Raw genomic sequence first — 21331 nt, forward strand, 5'->3', positions numbered from 1 at the left:
ACAGTTGGTTAAGCAGAAAGTTACTCTTCCCAGGCACTGTGACAAGTGTAAAGCCAACATCTTTGCTTTGGTTTCTAAGGCCTGAGCCTGACAAAAACTTTATTTGCACAGGGCCAGATTCTGTCACCTTTACTCCAGTTGAATTCTATGGGGACCACTTGCAATATAAGCTGCTACTCAACATGAATAAGAATGGCAGAAGCTAGCAAACCAGTTGCCCATTGACTATTCAATTGAGTAAGGAAAGGATCCTGCCCCATTGAAGTCAAAGGAAGCTTTACCATTGACATCTATGGCATGGGATCAGACCCCAAGGACTAGCAAGATTGGGCTGGTAACAATTAACATACACAAAACAACCAAAACTTCCAATCAAAATCTAGTTTAAATGTTATATTTCTCAAACTCTAACAAATTTAAATTTTAAAAGTGGTACCTCACGCCAACCCTTCCCATCCAACTCGCTCTCCCCCCAAACACAAACAAGCTCTTATTGTAAATAGGTTATAATAACAAAAAATAATTATGGAGCTAGAGGGTTTGAGCTTTGAGGAAAGATTAAAAGTATTTCTATAATTAGTTATAATTAATTAGTGAATGTTTGCACAGCACTTAAAAAAACTGAGCTCTGTATAACTGCTATTGACATGGAGAATAAGCTTAAACGATGAAGAAAGTGGGGTATGGGATAATTGCAAGCATTGGAAGGGTGAAACACAAAAGGAGGGAAAGTTTGGGATGCTCTACGGGGATATGAGTAGATGTGATAGCATGTGCACCCCACACAGGCCCTGAAGGGCTTAATTTGGACCTGAGAGGCCAATTATGGTATCCGGCTACATCGGGAAGGAGAGCAAAACTTAAATGAACATGAAGCCCAGCTGGGCAGGAGCAGATTCATTAGTATAAAGCCAGGAAGTTGAAAGCAGAAGGAAGCTTAGGGCTTTAACTAGACAGGCTAGGCCAGTGATGGGCAACCTGCGGCCCATCAGGATAATCTGCTGGCAGGCCACAAGACAGTTTGTTTACATTGACCATCCGCAGGCACGGCCGTCCACAGCTCCCAGTGGCTGTGGTTCGCCGTTCCCGGACAATGGGAGCTGCAAGAAGCAGAGAAGGCAGCAGGGGCATGCTGGCCGCCACTTCCTGCAGCTCCCATTGGCTGGGAGCTGCGTGCGGCCGTGCCTGTGCAAACAAACTGTCTTGTGAACTGCCAGTGGATTACCCTGATGGGCCGCATGTGGCCTGCGGGCTACAGGTTGCCCACCACTGGGCTGGGCAGAGTGAGCTAGAAGAGATAACAAATGAAACTAGCCTAACAGTGAGGACAGGGAAAGTATTGAGGAAGACTGGATATAAAACAAGGAAAAAGAAAAAGGCTAGATTCTCTAGAACCAGAAGGGTCAGCAAATAGGAGGCGAGGAGAAAGAAATGGATAAAATTACATAACAGTAAAATCCCTAGGTAAGGACATAAATATAGGAGTTATTGACCTCTTGAAGATTGCATAGTGCATCAAAAAACTACAGGAGATACAGTAAGAGCTAAGAAACTACCTGGTGGAGACTTTTTAGTGAAATATAAAAACAAAGAACAGATAGGTAGGCTTCTTAACACAAAGGAGCTAGGTAGAAAAAAACTGTTAGCTACCCAAATTCCTTTAATAAGAGAAGTAGTAGTATATGGTGTGCAAACTGAAATGTCAGAAGAGGAAATAAAGCACGGAATAGGTGAAGATAAGGTTGATGACTGAAAGGCTAATTGCTGTATGCAGTGTAGATGTAGATGTAGCTGTATCAGAAAAGGAGCTGATAGAAGGCCCTCAGCAGGTGGGTGGGCCACTTTTAAGGGAAGAATCCTACCAGATAGAATATCACATATTCTGGATTAAGCCCTATATTCCTCCTCCTGTGAGATATTACAGGTGCCAAAGATTTGATCACATAATAAATCATTGCAAAGGGAAAACACGGTGCTGCACATGGAGGGGAATATTCATATGGTAATTGTGAGGAAGGGACAGAACAAATGTAGCAATCATGGAGGAAAACACAGCTCAGCATCTGGAGGATGTACTGAGGCAAAGAGGGCTAGAGAAATACAAATCCCCCCAAATTACTAAAATTTCATATGCAGAAGCTACTAGGAGAGATCTAAAAGAAAAAAAATAGTGGGGGACAGAGGGCGGGGGGGAGAGAACCTGATATGGGGAAAGGGAATAGTCAGCAACAAATTAATGGGAAGGAAGTAATGAGTGACACCCGGGCAAAAGGAGATGATCTACTACTTAGGGAAACAGAGATTCATTGAGTTTATGAATTATGACTAAAGTAGTAAACTATGCCTCAAACAGGAAAGAAAACAGAAAATGAGAATTATAATTAAAGTTGCTGAAAAGTACCTATGGCCTAGGTGGAACAGCTTCATACTTTCCTAAGTGAAGGAAATATTAAAGATTAAAAGAATGGTGGTGACTAATTATGTTAGCTGGAATGCCCATAGCCTGATATTAGCCTGATGCCCATAGCATGGGCAGGAATGAAAAAAGTATTGATATGAAAACAAAGCCTGATATAATATGCATACAGAAGACTTGGCAAATGGAAAAACTAGACTATAAAATCCCAGGATATGGCATATACAGACATGATAAATAAATAGGAAAGGGTGAGGGTGTCTGCACCTTCATTAAGGAGAACCTGAACTACCTTGAAGTAGAGATTAAAAAGCTAAACTGAGTAGAATGCAATTGAGATATCAATACAAAACAATTCTGTGTTTTTAAGACTTCATATTGTCTATAATACATGCAGAAAACTAAAGGCTATGAACCTGAAGAATTAATTGCAGATGTCACATATCTGTTCATCTGTGGTGATCTGAATTGTCACACAGATTGTGTGGAAGTAAGAAAAATGGAAAATGCAACAATCTTCATGACAATGAAAAATCCAAAAAGATATAAAGTTACATCTATATGACCAACCGATACAGTGAAAAATACAAATTCTTATACATGATTTTAAAACAAGCTCATTTAGAGGGCCTATATTGAAAATACTAAAGATAAGTGCAAAGGTAGAATTAACTTACTAAAAAGTCTTTGGAACATCCAGGAGAGTTGATAAAAAAAACGGTAATGCTATACTGAGCGCTAATTAAACCAATTATTGAGTATGGATGGCAGGCCTTTGGCTCAGCAGTGAACGCAAACCTGAGAAAACTAGACTATATCCAAGAACAGGCATTGCATATTGCGTGAAGCGCCATCATTACTATATCTCTGTGTACTTCAAATAGCAGGTGGTGAAATGTCTATCAATCTTAGAATGAAGCGCTTAGACTTAATCTTTTGGGCCAAAGTACTAGGTAATAGTGAAGATGACAACAGAAAGCTAATATATAATGATCGTTGGCAATTAAGTGGAGGCCGGCTATGACACACACACACACACACACACACACACATATATATATATATATAAATTCCCCATGTAAGTAAGTAAGTAGATAAAGGATCTTAATGAAAAGAAAGTATTGAGAGAGACCAAAATCAATAGCTATGGAAAAATACTCTATCACTGGAAAATCATCCCCCCTGAGACAGACATGGAATTCTATAAAGAATAAAAAGACTGTTAAATATATTAATTTGCTTTATTTTGTATAGTTGTGATAAGTGGGGACACTATTGCCAAATGTGTACAGTTGGTGCCAAAGAGGAAGAAACAGGAAGATTGGGAACAGCTTTCTGTGTGCCCTCACTCAGACTCAAGAAAGCCGTACAGCTAACTAACTTTATCTGCTTTTACGGCTGAGCTAAAAGGGATTATGATAGCACTAAACTGGGCTTTAGATGCATGGCTAGCTGCCATGGTCATCCTGTCTGACTCCTTATCAGGGCTGCAGTGGTAAGTGACAGCAGAAATTATATTCTTAATTACATAATACTGCTAACAACTGAACTTGCACAATTAGATATAACCATAGTGACGGCATGGGATCCTGGTGCACGTAGGGAAAACAGGCAATCAATTAACAGACAAACAGGCAAAAAGTGTTATTAATCATGAGGAAGATGACTCTGGAATCCCTTTAAGCAAACTGGAATTTAAACACCTGCTTCAAAAATGTATTATGGAAGGAATGGCAGGAATTGTTGGCAAATGAAACAAAGGGGAAAAAATTCTGAGTATGCCTTACAATTGACAATGCTGATATAATCAAAGACCCTGAGAAGGAGAGTGAAGTGGCTCTAGTTAGAGTTCTAACAGAGCATTGTGGATTAAATAATTTATTTCTAATTACCATGCACAAAAATGAACTATCTGTAACATGTAAGGCCCAGAAAACAATAGATCATATCATTTGGGACTGTAATAGTGAAAGGAGGTGCTGATATTGAAAACTTAAAAGCCTTAAAACAATTTTCCTAGCAACATCTATCGAAAATGCAAGGAAAATGGGGCCCAATAAAAAAAAGCTCTTCTGCAGTTCTTTAAGAACACCAGGAAAAGTGCAAGATTCTAAGTCATGAAAAAGATACAAAGTACAGTGCATGGCGGTCAGACTCAGGAAGCAAAGCTGCTACGCCACAATACCTAAGAAGAAGAAGGCTGCAGGGTGAGATTCTGCTGTCACTCTCTGGGAGCAGAGAAGTAGGGAGGAGAAAACCTAACAGGGAGAAAAAGCCTTGTGATCCTAGCCCTGGAAGAAGGATCAACCCCAGAAGAATTGTAGAGAAAGAAAGCCTGAGGGCTGAGTAGGAAGAAGCCCAGGGGAAAAGCACCAAAGAATAGGACTGAGCAGACCATGACTGCTCATTATAGGGTTCCTGGGCTTGAACCCAGTGTAGAGGGTGGGCCTGGGTTCAAGCCACTGGGAAGTGTAAAAAGGACTGTGAGAAATGCCAGCTAGACAGCTGTTCTGAAGTGATTACGATCCCAAAGGCGGGGGGCGAGGGAGAGGGAAGTATACAGTGACCTGGACAGAGGGCCAAGCCACAAAAAGGGAGCAACCCAAGTTGCAGAGAGAGAAGCCATGGGAAAAGTGAAAAACAGAAGGGGTCACCAGACCAGACGAAAGCTGGTTCACCAGACACAGCCATGAGGGGGTTCCCCAACAGTGAATGAACCCCATGGCAGTAGGTTTGATGGAAGCAAACTAAGAAGCAAGGGCTGAATCCAGAGCTGCAATAGGTTCACTTGCAGGCACCAAACCACTCTGTCAGGCTGCTACCTGACTTTTTTGCATACCTGAGTAGTGCACAGTGACTGAGAAACTGGTTGATAATCCAGAGTGCTGAGCACAGACTTAAGATCAAGGATATCCTGAGTTCTTATTTGCAGGGATAGTTGAAAACTTTCTCCACCAAAAATAATTATGACAGAAAACTGAGGTTTTGACTAAATGATACTTTTTTTGTATGAAATCTCTGCTTTCCATGGAAATTCTCACTTTTGTTGACAAAAAGCCTTAAAACCAAAATATTTTGGCTGAAAAAAATATTTTGGTTTGGAAATGCTATCACAGTGCTTTGTCTGGGGGCTATAGATCAACTGCCTTATGTCTCCATTCTGCTATATGGGCCGAGCTCCCCAACACAGATCATCTTTCTGATAATGCGCCATGGCAAGGGACTCCCCTGATGAGCCACCTCCCCTCTCCAAGAGGGGAAACCAGGGTATATCATGGGAGATGTAGTCCAACCAGAGAGCCCAGCCTATAGAGGAGAAAGGGAGCTTGAAGCACCCAAACTAAATTTAGAAAATTTAGACCTCCAAATGGTGGACCTGGCAGACTATGGAATAGCCTCTCCCAAGACAAGTGGTGAAGTCCCATTACTTGAATAATTTAAAAGGAGGCTGAACAAAGCACTCAAAGACTCACTAGAGTCTAATCAACTTTATGGCCCTTCACAATTCTGCTCCTCCCTTCTCATCCTCATGATTTGCCCTCATATTGTTTGAGGTCTAAACAAATAGATTCATGGGGGAACAGAAGGTCTCAGGGGATCTGAATGTGGTGTATGCAGATAGAGCAGGGGGGTGGCCAAACTGTGGCTCACGAGCCACATGCGGCTCTTTCACTGTTAAAGTGCAACTCATAAGCCCCTCCTGCCACCCCCCATTCTCCACCTACCAGACGGGGGGTGGCGGGGAGCTCAGGACCTCTGCCTTGCAGTGGGGTGGTAGGGTAGGGGCTTCTATCCAGCAGGGAGGGGGGGTGTCTTGGGGCTTCAGCCTGCTGGGGCTTGGGGCTTCAGCAGGAGTGGGATTAAATCCCTGGCTCCAGGTAGGTGTGCCCCGGCTCTCAAACTTCTGAAGATTGTCATACGTGGCTCAGAGGGCCAGTAAGTTTTGCCACCTGTGACATAGAGGGATGGAGCCAATAAGGAGCAGGAGGAGAAGTTATTCTTATTAGCTGGTAATAAGACCACACAATAAAACTCTTATATAGAATCCTTCAAAACTAACTGTAGCCAAAATGCTTCAGTATTAAAATCTGCCACACAGCAGACAATGTAGAGAATACATTGAACTGTGTTCATAAAGACAGTTAAAAATTAACACAGCTTTCACTCATAAGCCCAATAGCAGACTGGAGGGGAATGAAAAAGTAGTGGTGAGGAAGATAAGATGCATCTATAGCAGGGATTCAAAATGTGATGAAGAGTCAGAGGTTGAACGATACAGGAAGGTTATTCCAGACAACCAGAGCAAGAGAGAAGGATCTCACGCCAAGAGTGGCAAGTCAGTGCTAGATGAGTAGAGGTACTAATGGTAATAGACGAGGAGGACAAGTGGGGTGAGAGACAAGTCCATGGGAGAGCCTGAAGCAAGTCTATAGAGAGCAATTTTGAACTGGCTCCTACAGGAATTGAGTTTGTCTGAAGACTGTGGTGATATTTCTTGATCCATGTGGGAAAACAAGCCGCAATATCTTGCTGCAATGCTGGGTTTAAACTGAAACAAGAAACATTTGGCTTAAATAGCTCGGAAACAACCCAGCTTCTGAAAGAGGGTAGGATCAAAATAATCAGTCTTTAAGCCACAGCTTGACAATTTCCTATTGGAGATATGGTCTACGTCTATACGAGCCCAACCAAGAAGAAAAAGCCAGAGGGTTGAACTAAATGTAGATGACCTACACTGCCTCCCTTTACCAGTACCCTCCTACAATATATCTTAAAGCACATTTCCATATTACTTTTCTGGGTTTGGATGTTGCTGTGTTTTTGTAGGTGAAAATAGATTTCACTTCTAGGCAAATGTCACTCCCACTTGTACAAAAGTTCTCCACCCACCCACTGCAAGTTTTCTACCAAGCTATAAAACCTCAGAGGAACAAAATGTGACAAAACCTTATAAAATGCACACAGACTTCTGGCGACTGGTGTTGGAGGAAACCATCATCATTGTTACACTGCTTAGTTTTATGGCATGTTAAACTACTGATGTACTGATTTTAAAAATGCCCTCAGAATGAAGCTCTCTGTGTTCAGACTCTCGCTGATTTACAGGAGAACTAACTTCAGCCAGGCTCTATACTATTGAATATTAAACTCTTATTTATCTATTTGAGCACCTTTTATCACACTGGCAGTGTAGCAGTCTCTCAAACCATCATGACCCCTAATACTTAAGTCTTTAGGGCCTAATGCTGCTAGACCTTATGCAACCTGACCAACTAAAATTATGAGCAATGGTTTTCAGGATCTTAAGCCAAGGTCTTATAGGTCAAAGCCAACACCTGATACTTTACCTGGAAATCCATTTGGTAGCCAGTGCAGTTCACTGAACACTGGTATAACATGCTGCCTATGGGAAATGCTACTTCATTAGCTGGGAGCCATGTTCTATGACAGGAATTTCTAGATGGTTTAAGGAGCAGGCCTGCACAGAGGATGAGTGCAATGCAGCAGTCCAGAATGGAGGTGACAAAGATCTGCATAACCAAGGCAAGGTCCTCACTCCCGAGAGAAAATGGCCTATTTGGCTTTCCATACACAGGTGATAAAATGCACTCTCAGCAACAATTGCTCTCTGGATATCAACATGCAGCTAAGGACAGAACAAAATCCCCAAGTGGCAACATTTAGCCACAAAAGGCAAGTATATTCCCTCCACTGAGGGCTCATCTTCTCAAGCATTTAATCCTATAATCTCTATCTAGTCACTGATGGTACCTGTACTGTAATATCAAAGCACCTCACAAATGTTAATGAATTTATTCACACAACTGGTCTATATGGTGGACAGTGATTGCCACATTACTGTGGCACAGACAGACTCACTGCCTCCCTTATTCATGGGATAGTCGTTACAAGAGTACAGAATTGCTGGAGGGCAGGACCATCAGGCATCCTCCCTTCCTCCTCCATCCTGCACCCTTGTGGAGGAAACAAATTAGTGGAGCTGACTCAGTACCTAGTGGAGAGGTCTCCTGAACCAGGGATGTTCCATGGGTGGAGGTATGCAGGGAACCTGCACTTGCCTTGTGGCTCCCTTGCACCATCCTAGCTGACACAGATGGGCCACAGGGTAGCACTGAATAAGGCCCTATGACCTGGATCCACAAAGGGGGTTAGATATTATAGAGCTCAGTGTGGCAATGCCTAACTTTTAGGTACCTAAAAAATCACAGGAACAACACTACAATCCACAAAGACTGAGTGAGCCCCCTGGGCTCCCTATACAGCACATGGGGGAGAAAGGCCCCTAATAATGTGATCCACACAAGCCAACACGCTAGACGGAGAGCCCCCTAAGCGAGCCAGTGGCAGATGCCAATGAGAGGGGTGTGTGCTAAGCCCTGCCTCCTTTCATGGAGATAGGTTCCTTAAGCCAGGCTGCAGGGAAGGAAACACCTGTCTCTGCTAACGATCTACAACTAGGAACCCTCTCCCAGAGTCAGATGCCCAAGTGATTTTTTTGTGAGAATGAGTGAGATGCCTGCCTCATGACATACAAAATGAGGAGGAAGCAGAGGGGCCCACCTTATAACTTTTTATCCCAATAGCTGGCGCACTCACCTGGGATGTGGCAAATCCAGGTTCCGTCTCTCGGTTCTTAAGAGAGTGCTTGCAGTGGAGCCTACAGCTATGAAGTAGGCACCCAAGACTGGGGTTTAGGAACTAATTACCTCTGTGGATCTGGGGCTGTGACTTGTCCAAGCCAAATAATGTAGAATTGAATATTCAACCCAGATATTCTGAGTCCCTGTCCAGTGCTTCAATCCCAAAGTCATTCTTCTCTCTTGCATTACCTGTAAGCATTATTTGGGCCTTATCTGTGCTGAAACTCATCCACTTAGCCCCAGTCTCCATTAGACACTGAGTTTGTTATTCACCTGCATTGGTAGGATCTGAAGAGATGCAAATGGAGAACTGGGTGACATCAGCCTACTGAAAACACTGCAGGCTATAGATTCTCATGAAGCGTCATAATGACCCCACATGCCTGTTGAAAAGGAGAGATTCTGGATTGGAAACTGACGAAACTCCCCACACACGAGGACCCTCCAAGCAGCCAAGCAATTGCCCACTATTCCATTCCAGCATCATTCTCTTAAGGGTAACTTCCTCTACCATACAAAGATCTTCAGGTAAGTCTAACACCTCATGGTCATCATCACTGGAAACCATCGATCTAAACTGGATCATGGTATATGCTTAAGATGTCTAATCAGGTGCCTGATAAATCCACTTATCACTCACAAGCCCAATTCGAGAGTGATACAGCTTATTACAAATTTAATAGATCCATGTGTTGTCTAAATTAGAGCCCAAGACTATAGCACTCTCTCTTCTTTCTTGTTTTGCTTCTATCATGCTCAACAATATATGTAATGCCACACCCTCAGTTGTAGTGTTGGGGGGAGGGATTGCATTTGGGATTTCTGGATCTAAATGGATGCACCTCTACTTTCTGAGCTAAAAGACCCAGCTCAGTTAGCCAAGGCTGTAACATGCTTATAAACAACTGTATGTGGCCCAGCCACCTCTAGAGAGGGACAGCACCACATAGTTTTGGTGCGGATTATGTATCAGAGCCTGTGAATAGTTGTAAAAGAATAACGTGGAAACATAGCTGTGTTAGCCTTGCCCCACTCCAGGCCAGTGCTCAGCAAAGACCCTGAGGAAAAAGAGAATCTGACCCACATTTTCTGAACCACTGTAGTGTATAGATATTTCTTCTGCTGCAAAATCATTATCAGTGCAAAGGATTATTTGTATATACTTCTATAAGTATAACTAACTCTAATGGAGTGAAATATGCCATTCTTCTGTCCCCAAAATGTGATTTTTTTAAATAGTCTACATTCTCTCAAGAAGTCCCAGGTTGCCAGATTGTTCAGATGTTCACATTTTCACTCCCTCAGCTTTTTGTATAAAATCAGTTCAACTCTGCAATTCATTTCTATTTATTTCATGGAGCTAGTCTGAATCACTCTACTGTCTTATTTGTCCCCCCGCTGCTGTTGGGAGCCTTTGCATATTTCCATCTGAGTTTACAACTGGTGATCCCAGCTAGCTGCCTTTGTCCTGCTAAGCATTTAATGCTCTTAGAAACTGGTTTTGAATCCAATATATTTTTTCAGATTCTGCAGTGTGTGTGTGTGTGTGTGTGTGTGTGTAGGTGTGTGTGTGTGTGTGTGTGTGTGTTCACCTAGCAGGTGTGCATTGTATGTGTATGGGTATACACTTGTGTGTATGTGTATAGATCCATGCATGTTTACACACAACTATGTTTGCAATACAGTATACTCCTGTTTATCCAAAACCATATTATTGAAACCTCTGCATTATTTGAATCCCTTCCTTGTCCCCCAGCATGAGACATATAATAGATCAGAGACCCCCCAGCCAAGGCTGAGAGGAGGAGCACCCAGCTGCGGGGGAGGACACCCTACTGCTGAATGGCTCCTGCAGTAGCACAAACAGCCCTCTGCAGCCCCCACTGTCATGGGATTGAGTGAATGGGGCCTTTGATGAGCTATTATGTGGCTAATTACCAGTAGCTTCTGTTTAATACAATCTACAGAGAAATATACAGCAACCAGCTACTGTTTAGAAGAGCTCAGGCAATCAAAGGTCTTGTTTAATCTGGAGATTTGATCCATTTCAGCCCTAGCAAATCCTTAGTGTAGGCAGCAAAACTGCTACATGCTATGATTTTCACTGGTGCAACTCATCTTGGTTTCAAGCAGGGACAAATCGTCCCAATGCAAAAAGCAGCTTTGCCTGTCTGCACTAGAGGTTTGCCTTGGTACAGCTACACTGGTGGTTGGCTTTCAATGGCTGAAATCAGGACAAATCCCCAGTGCGGACCAGGTCAGGGGCACATTATAAAGACATAGACAGAACAGAATGGAGCTCTAGGTACCACCCATGTATTTATGCATTTATATGAAAACTTCACATGTATCTGTATGTCCCCTGCCTCTCGAAGCTCTCCAAGCACAGTGACAGGCACCATTACAACATATCACAATTGAGAAGCTGCTATTTGTCTTCTCTTGGTTGCGCAAATTACTATTTGTTTGAAAAGCAACTATTTCAGTGATACATTTTTTCCTTTAGCATGTTTTGGGACACGTGGATTTGAGTATAATATGTGATAGTTCCATTAACAAACTGTAATTAAGGCATCTAATAAAAAAGCAGCGATTCATTTAGCAGGGGTTTAAAAAAAAAAAGCCTAACAGAACTGCAATTGAATTCCTCTATTAAATGAACATTAGGGCTTTTCACAGGACTCCTAATTGCCCTTCCTTACTTCAGAAATATTAAATAAATTAAATTGAACACAATTGTATTTCTCTAAAATAACACTAGAATAAAAAAGCTGTTCCAAAATATCCATTAATATAATGATTTTTTAAACGTGTTGCACATTTCAATCTAGATAAAGATTGGCTCACGATTAGTGAATCTTTCAAACTAGAGAGTAAAATCTTCCATTTACTGGACTGATAGATACTTTTACCTCCAGGGATCCCCTTTATATGCTAGTCAAATGGTTAATTTCATTCTTCCATCAGGGTGAAATACTGTTATGTTTCTCCATACACAAAAAAGCATCCACACATTTTCTGCCTCTATTGCTTTTATTTTAGGCTAAAGAACATCAAGAATGAACTAAAGTGAAGTCTTCAGGAATGAGCACAGGATGTTTATCTGTTTTTCCCAAAGTTAAAAGCTGCAGAAATGCTGAAAACAAAATGGCTCCTGTCTCTGTGCACAAGCACAGAAAATAAGTGTCCAAATTGCATAACTTCATACACAACACATGCAACAGCTGCTTAACTGCGCAGGACATTTTAAGATAGGACATGAATAGGAACCCCAGATCCAACTGAAGCTAAAATCTGAATGGCCTCATTTGGGATTTGACTAAGGAAACTGAAGTTAACATTCATAACCTTGTAAAAGTCCCATTTGCAATGTCAGTCTCAGACTTACATCACATTGTCATAGGTGGAGCTGGTAGTGCTGCCTCAAGTTCATTGCTCAACACCTTCCATTGTAGGACCCTGTTTTCAGTTGTTTATAACTTTGCCAAACTACAGCTGTTCAGGCTGAAATTTTCAATGCTGGGCACCTGCCTGAGACTGAATTGTTTTAACTGAAACTTTCTGAAACAGTTGAGCCATTTCCAAGAATGAGATCAGGGGAAAATGCATTGTTTTGCCCATGTTTAAAAAAAATTATTCTTTCAGGTATTTTGTTGACAAGCCTACTGCTTTGGAACTGGGGTGGTGTATTCCTCTGATATCAGGAGTGTGCCTTTTGCCATCCCTGTGAAACTTGACCCAAAGTTGATCAAGTTATGAGCGTTTTACATTATCTCAGTTTGCTCAGGCTCAGCAGATACTTTAATGCTCGACAGCTAAATTCTCCAAAGATTCTGGCTGCACTGAGCACGCTGCATCCCCACCAGCTCCTATATCCCAGCTGAACTATGCCTCAGCCTTTGCCACAAAGCATGGGGCTGCAGGGGCTGAGCTGGGCTTTCCCTGCGATTGCTCCTCCTGACTACTGTGGCATGAGGCACCAGACTGGAGAGTCAGGGAACGATCTGTCCTGTGCTCAGTGCCCCCTCTTGGTGCTCAGGCAGCATGCAGGAGAAGGAGGATGCAACCTAATTTGAATGTAGAGAAGTGAAGAATGAGTTGTGGAGAAACAGGAGTAAAGTTGGAGCAGGTGTAAGAAGGAGTTTTGGAGAGCAGTATAAGGGGAGTGAGCAGGAGCCAGAAGGGGTAGGGGGCATGAGCTGGGGGGTGGATAGGTGCAGAAGGGTGAGGTGGAAGATATCAGAGCGTGGGGATGGATGGAGTCAGAGTGGGAAGTGGCTGGAGCCAGGGGGTAGGATAGGAGAAGAGGGGGTAGAAACAATTTGGGGTACACAGGAAAAGGGTCTATGACCACTAGAAACACCTTACTTCAGAACCTGAAATTGAACCCCTTGCTGAGTCCTGAATCTCTATATTCCTCTTCTATCTGGCAAAGTATGTGTGTCATCCCCCTCTAGTGACATGTAGTGGGTAACAGCCAACTACTGCTACCCGTTACTCCCTTGGCTCAAGGGGCAGAGGTCTGTGCTGTGGATCTAATCTCGAAACCTGCTGGTGAACCAAATTGGGGATCAATATGGTTACACAATAGAAATTCTGTTTTCAATTTGTTTTAATTTAAAAAAAAAAAGGAAATTGCATTTAAAACCAAGCCACATAGTAAAAGATCATTAAGGGTTGCAATGCCAAGTACTCACAAGTTAGCAAATACCATCTGTAAGGTTGCCTCTCTGTGTTCCTCATTTTCTGAGTGCCCATAAGACCTCCAGGGCCAGGTTTTCAGAAGTGCTGAGCACTCGCAGCTGTAACTGAAGCCAATGGGAGCTCAGGTTTGAACATATAAAATGCTATTAAAATGCTCAGTATTCTGAAAATTCTGACCCTAGATGTGTCAATTTGGGCACCCAAAACTAGTAGTTATGTTTGACAATTTTCATCTTAATCGCTCCATGCCTCAGTTTCCCAGCTACAAAAAGAGAATAACAGCGTTATCTAATCACACAGGAGTGTTGAGAGAGAAATTCATGAATGTTTGTGAAGCACTCAGATACTGTGGTGAGAGCCCCACAGAAAAGCCTAGATGAAAATGAATAATTCTGCATTCTGTGCAGGAATGAATGTGTGCATTAATTAAAGCCTAAGACCACACACTGAATGAAGCGGATAAAAAGAAATATTGACTAGCTACCCACTTACTAAACTGTTCTAATGATAGTAAGTGGTGCTGTGGAAAAAATAGTAACATAAGTTTTCTGGGTGTTATTAATAAGATTAAGATTCAGAGTCATCCCCTCTTGTTGCAGGCACAGAGTTTCCGTTAATGCGAGGGAGTTCACTAGAGCAAACGAGAGACTGAATAGACCTTGAGTGCTATAGAAATAGATATAAGTGAAAAGTCCTAATCTTGATCAGGAGTCAAATACCCCCAAGGTTTAGGTGAAGTTAAATCTTTGGTTTTGGTTTGGGCCATAATAAAGATAGGGACCTTTAATAAAACTTGGACCTGGATCTAGGTTTAGATTTCAAACAGAGCCTCAAGTTTCAAGGTTATTTGTATAGAGTGTTTTGGTTTGGGCCCAGGTCTATTATCTTGTTAGGGTTTGCATCACTACTAAGCCCCATGAGCATAAAGAAATGAAGTCAAAAAGAGGTGGAGTTGTGTAGTCTGAAGAAATATCAGTGATGTGTGAAATGTGTTTCTCGGCACTTAATCTTATCCAAATGAGGATATCAGATGTTTGTTTCTCCAACTTGCTTCAGCATTTTCCACCACCAGGAAAACATTCCCCAAGTGTAAAGCACAAGATAGTGAAATGAAAAACAAGGAACACAAATATTTATCATTTTCTTTCTCATTAGCATTTCTTGCTTGTGAGCCAGAATGTGCTGTGTGCACCTCCTCCATCTATGCAAACTGCCTAGCTCCCTTGTCAGTCTTTCTACAGAGTACAGGTAACAATAGCCATCAATGGGTATGTCTACACTGCAGTTAAACATCTGCAGCTAGCCTGTGTCTACTGACTTCGGCTCGTGGGGCTCGGGCTGAGGGGCTGTTTAATTGTGGTGCAGACATTCAGGCTCAGGCTGTGGGGGAAGGTTCTGGTCATTCTGGGACATTGACATGCTACTAAAACTTAGACTTGAATGAAGAGGCCCAGACGAAATAAATATACACAAAGGTCATCAGCTTCCCACACAGTTGGAAGACACCCCGAGACAAAGTGCACAGTCTCTGTTCAGCTAGAAAGCATGGGCAGACAACTCTCAGGGCATGTCTACAAAGCAAAGAAAGACCCGTGGCTGGCCCATGCTAGCCAACTCGGGCTCCCAGGGATATGGTTGTGGGGCTGTGTCATCGCTGTGTAGACTTCCAGGGTCAGGCCAAAGCCTGGGCTCTTGGACCCTGCCATCCTGTAGGGTCCTAGAGCCCCAGCTCCAGCCTGAGCCTGGAAATCTACACAGCGATGACACAGCCCAAGCCCCGCAAGCCCGAGTTGGTTAGCACAGGCCAGTCGCAGGTGTCTAGCTGCTGTGTCGACGTGTGCTCAGAGGTTAACGGAATAATTGTCAGGCCTCAGAAATGGTTTATGAAGGAAGCTCACTGAGCAGTTAGTACCCTGCTGTCCTAGTCTCAGCCCAGGCTGGGCATGTTCAGAGAGTGGCTCTGATTCTTTCATTGGGGTTGGGGAGGAGCTTAACTCCCCCCCCTTCCAAAGGGCCGAAGTTTGATTTCACAATGGTTTCACTTGGACTTCAGTGGAGTTATTTCTGATTTTTACTGATGCATGTGCGATCAGAATCAGACCCCCCAGAGACATTCAGACTCCTGAAGGGGGTCCTATTAGATGCGCATCTGTTTAAGGTTTTCCTGCTAGGAGCTGCGATTTGGACTGAAAATGTTGGGTGGAGCCAAAGGGAATATTTGAAATGTGCATGTATTACAAGCCTTGCCTCGCCCACCCTCCCTATTACCTCCTGCACTATCTTCCAAGCCAGGATCTCCCAGACCTGGGAGCTTATCTGACAAATTAAATGCTTGTCAGCCTCCCATTTTAGGGCTCAACAGTGCAACATTTGATTTGTTCTATGAAACTTCCTTTCCCTCACTATCAGGCAATGGAAATAGTCAGAGTTTCACATCAAAGAGAATATCAAGGGGAAAAGGCTCATGTAGCCAGTTAGTGCTTTGCAAATCTCATTCCTAGAAAAGCGTATGGGGGGAGGGGTGGAACTGAATGCTTACACCTCTTTCTAGAAGGTGGATGAGAAATGAGGGTACATACTGGAATTGCCAGGTGACCCTGGATGTGGTGCCCCCATGTTACCCAGTGCTTAGTACCCAAGATATGCTGGTGCAAGAGCAGGAGAAGCATGTAAATACTCCCTCTGCTAATGCAGGCCCAGGAAAACAGTGCAGCCCAGTGCAAACATGTGACACAAAGGCACATTGATGCTAACAGCAAAGGGCTCACTGTTCATTACAATCCAGACCTGACAAACTCACTATACCTATGTGACTGTAAGAACTGCTGTATTCACACCCTATATATCACTAAAATGATTTTTGTACAAAATGTGCTTTGTGAAGTATCTTTTGTAAGTAACTAACACCTCACTCATGAATAATATTGTAAAATACGTGTAACAATGCTGTATATGAAAATAGGGATACTCGCTAATATTATGCTTTAAAATCTGTGACTAAAAGGGGTTTAAACCAGACATGTCAGGGAAAATTGATAAACAGGTTTTCTCCAGACAAAGGAAACAGGCTGACACCTCTAATCAGATGTGGCCCAAATTCAGTAGGCTACTCATTTATGTTAGAGAGTGAAGTAGGAAGAGATAATTTGCATAGCAGCAACCACTAGTGGGGCAGAAAATAGCATGGCACCTTCTCTTCCAAACCTGATGGCTCCTTTACTCAACAAACTAATCATTTTTATCTGGGAGTACTCTTCAGAAGAATACATTTCACTGCACTATAAAGACAGGAGGAGCAAAGCGCTAGGTGATCTTTCACTTTAAGGAGATAAAGAAACCAAGTGATTTGATCTCTGTGCTGGGTCTTGGCCAGGCTGGCCAATAAAAAGCTAGAAAGAGTGCAGGGTGAGAGAAACCATTTTGAACAATGACTGTCTTGCTAGATGAAGTTTGACTTTTAGATTTTTGGTTTTTTATTTGCTTATAACCATCTCTACCTTTATCTCTTTTACTTAGTATCACTTAGTCCATGCTCATGTCAATAAACTTGTTTGCTTTCATTATACATGATCACAGCTGGGTTTGTCTACACAAGGGAATTATACTGGGCATAGCTATAGCAGAGTAATTAATTCTGCTACAGATAAGCTGGTATAAATCTCCCCATGTGGACATACTCTATTCCAGAATAAAAGTGACTTTATTCTGGATTACTCTCTATAATGATTATTCCTGTATAGTTATGTCAATTTCAATCCTGAAGTCAACCTCAAAAATAACAGCTATTCTTCACAACCATGTGAACCAAGTGTACATGGTACAGAGCTGAATCTGCAGAGAGCCTGCTACCATAGCTCTGAGAAGTGTAAAATGTCCTATTCATCTCAGTATGAGGTTAACTCAGAGGAAGATGATATAAACATCACAAGTGTTAACTATTTCATTTCTCCAACAGAGGAAAGGGGATCACATGTGCACCATGTATTATGATGCCTCATTTTGGCACCACAATGGATTGGGTTTGGAGACACCACCACTCCCCATCCCACACACATGCACATCAGGAAGGAGCACAGCTCCAGGAACCTAGTAGAGCCTATGGGTATGGAAGCCCCACGGAGGGGGAGCCAAGCTCAAGGAGGCCATTGTAGTGGAACTCAGAGCATCACAATCATATTGGAACATCTGAACTATCGACTGTGAGCCATTTTGGTGACATGCTCAGGTGGAACTTATTTTGTGGGAGGAACTTAGAATATCACCATTTTTCTCCCAATCCACCCCCTGGGGTATAACAAGTAAGCTGGAACACCTGGATGGTATGAGAGAGAGAGAAGATTGGGAACAATTTAAAAAAAAACGTACAAGACATGTAGCCTTGATATTATGCTTATATACTGTTTGTTTATTTTATTTGCCTGTCTTGTCCCTACTGATGCAAAACTTCTGTTAAACTCAGTGGGCCAAATCATAAAACATCCTCATTTTTGCATTCAGTGCTTACTAGGGCAAAACTCCCACTGACTTTATAGAGCTTTGCTGGAATAAAACCTAAGAAGGGACCCCCGGCTTGTATATACATTGTTGCCCATCAATGTAAAGCCAGACAACTTTGTGAGAAAACGCAGCCACATCGCTCTGCAAACAATACACAGCAAAGTCAAGTAGAATACTAAACCCAATGGAAATGCAGAGGTTAATGCTCCCTACACCTGTAGTGGTACTTGTGCCAGGGTAGTCTGCCTCTTAAGGGCACTACTTCCTAGTGGTCAGAGCACCCCACCACCTGGAGTGGAGCTTTAAGAGGTGGAAAGTCCGATGATAGATAGAAAGATGTGCCAGATATTGAGGGAAAGGAAGCGGTCCTGGGAGCGAGAAGTGTTTGGGATGAAACCCTACTACAGTTTAAGGGCCTTGTAGTGAGGGTGGGAAGGCTCCTTTCTTACCTTAACCAATTGGGAATGAGCTAGAGAAAGGGACCAGCATAAGTGATGCCTCCTCTCACGTAGCAGGACTGATGCTTGCAGACACTGAAAGGAATAAGAAGGCAAGTCAGCAGGGAGCAGATACCAGCAGGAGAAGGCTCCCAGCTCCTCTGGGCTTGAGGACTAAGTGGAGCCAGGTAAGGCAGATAATTTGAAACCAAGATCCAGGAGAAGAACTGGACTTCTGGTAAGGAGAGGGACAATATTTGCTTGAACTTCCAAGGCACCAGGAGAAGAGTTGGGGCTCCTGCCATAAGGAGAAGAGACAGAGAGAACCCTTAGGGGACTGGGAACAGAGCTTAAAGGGCAGTCTTCAGAGGAAACCAGGAAGTTAGAAGCACCTTTTGTTTATTTGGAACTTTTTGTTATGGACTCTTTTGTATGAGGTATTGTAATAAACAAGTCTCAAGAGGGGTATTATTGCATCAGGAGTGCCTCAAGTGAAGTTACTGGCTTCCTGAGCAGGAAAGTTGAGGCAAGGAGAATGTGCAGCACTATACTAACGCAACATGTGGCACTGATAGCCAGGTATGCTCTATGACAGGACTATGCAATATTGCTACTACTGGGCTGCTTCAAGCCCTCTTTTAGTTTTGTCTTTTTCTCTAAATAAGTCCCCCCCCCATATCTGACCTAGATGACTTCTGCAGTGAGGGTCTGGACCCTTGAGATATTTGGGTGTCTTACAGTAACAGCCCAATGGACTGTAGTACCCCTATTGTACACTGTCTTTGACCATTACTTCAGAATACTATACTAGTTAAGATAGGTGTGTCATTTTAAATTAGCTGTGTGTTATAAGTGTCAGATAAATTAAACATGATATCTGAATTTCAACTACCACTTTACAGTGGGATAAACATCAATCCAATACTGCTAGAAAAGGTTTCTGGCCAAATTCAGTTGTGTTGCTGAGGGGATTTAAGGTAACTGCAAGCTCTTGACATGAATTGCGAAGAAGAAACATTTTGTTTCCAACAGGAAATACAGAACGAGATGTTCGTGTAATCCAAGGTCTTTTTAATCCTGCCTGAAATCTTGACAAAAGGGTACTCTGAACAGAAGACAAAGAACTCTGCTTTCCCAGGGAAAAGGGAGTGGAGAGGAAGAAAAGTGGGGGAAATGAGGACTATCCTTGAGAGGAAAGAAGAAACTGTCAAGCCCACATACTGAATAATTGTTTGAAAAGGGCTGGTATTACAGAACAGGAGTAGTGAAATGCCAGATGGATACTCAAACATGCAGGAATCAGAGGAACACAGCTCTCTTTTTCTGAGCTGCTGCTATGGGGTTTTGCAGCTGGGCTTCATTAAAGCCGCTTTCTATTTTCACAGTCCACCCCCAGAATATTGATGCTATAGAAAACACTTTGAGCCAGCCCCTAAAGTCTTTGCTCAGATTTCACTCTATCCTTACTCAGGCAAAACTACTATTACAATATAATAAATTTATTTATAGTATGCTGGATGCTTTTGAAATAAGCAAGTTTGGGGCAAGGAAGTTGTTCAGGACAAGGTCTGTTTCTTACTCTGACTGTACAGTGACTGAAACAATTGGGTGGGGGGGAGGGGAGAGAGGGTGCGTGCACACACACACACACACACACACACACACACACACACACACACACACACTATATAAAGACATGAATTACACCCAAGCTACTCGCTCTTCAGCTGTGACATTAGTCAGCAAGTTTCATTACTGGTAATGTTTTCCATGTACAAAAACAGCAATTCTGTACTTTCAGACTGAATTACTTCTGTTTGGATTAGTGTGGGGAAGGAAAACAGAAGTAAAAAATCCCAAACGATTTCACATTGCAAAATCTACAGCCTTATCAGAATAACAAAATTAAACCAATTCAGCACTGAGCAGCACCTTATTTTGCATTTTGAATTATTTTTAAACAAGCCTTTGCCCTGCCTAAAGTGGGTATGAGTTGATAAGTCCAAAGTCACTTCACTTGTGCTTCATGAAAAAAGCAAAACGGTGCATATCAGAGAGGTTCAGATTTTTATTTTGCATCAGGAAATTGGGTCATCAGCTCTAAAGAGTTGGTGGCCTAAGAGGGGTGGTGTTCCGATAATTGGCCAGTTCGTGTGCTGAATTCTCAACTAGTTGTCTTTCAAAGGTCCAGCTGCCTTCTCTAGATTTGTCTTCAGAAAGCAGGAATACAAGATTTGGTCTTAGTCATCAGCATTTTCATCTTTTTCATGAGTACAAAATGAAGGCCTGAGTCTGATTTAAATCAGGAGTGACTCCACTGGAGTCGGTGGAGTGAGAATGGTGTAAAACTGGGGCAATCTGCCCTAAGAATACAGGAAGTGACAACCCCTAAAATACTAGTAACATAGCAGGAAAGTGTTGTGATGGGCGAACAAAACAGCTCGGAACTCAGGTTTGTATCCAAGACCAAAAGTTTGAATACTTCTACAAACCCCCAGAAGAGTCTTTCTTGGCAGATTTCTAACACTTGCCTCTTTAGATCAAGCCAGAAATAGCATAAGCGCAGCATTTCTCACTACATTTCATTACTTCTTTTGTTGATATTATCTAGAACC

Source organism: Dermochelys coriacea, chromosome 3, assembly GCF_009764565.3.
Source record: "Dermochelys coriacea isolate rDerCor1 chromosome 3, rDerCor1.pri.v4, whole genome shotgun sequence".
NCBI classification, from domain to species: Eukaryota; Metazoa; Chordata; order Testudines; family Dermochelyidae; genus Dermochelys; species Dermochelys coriacea.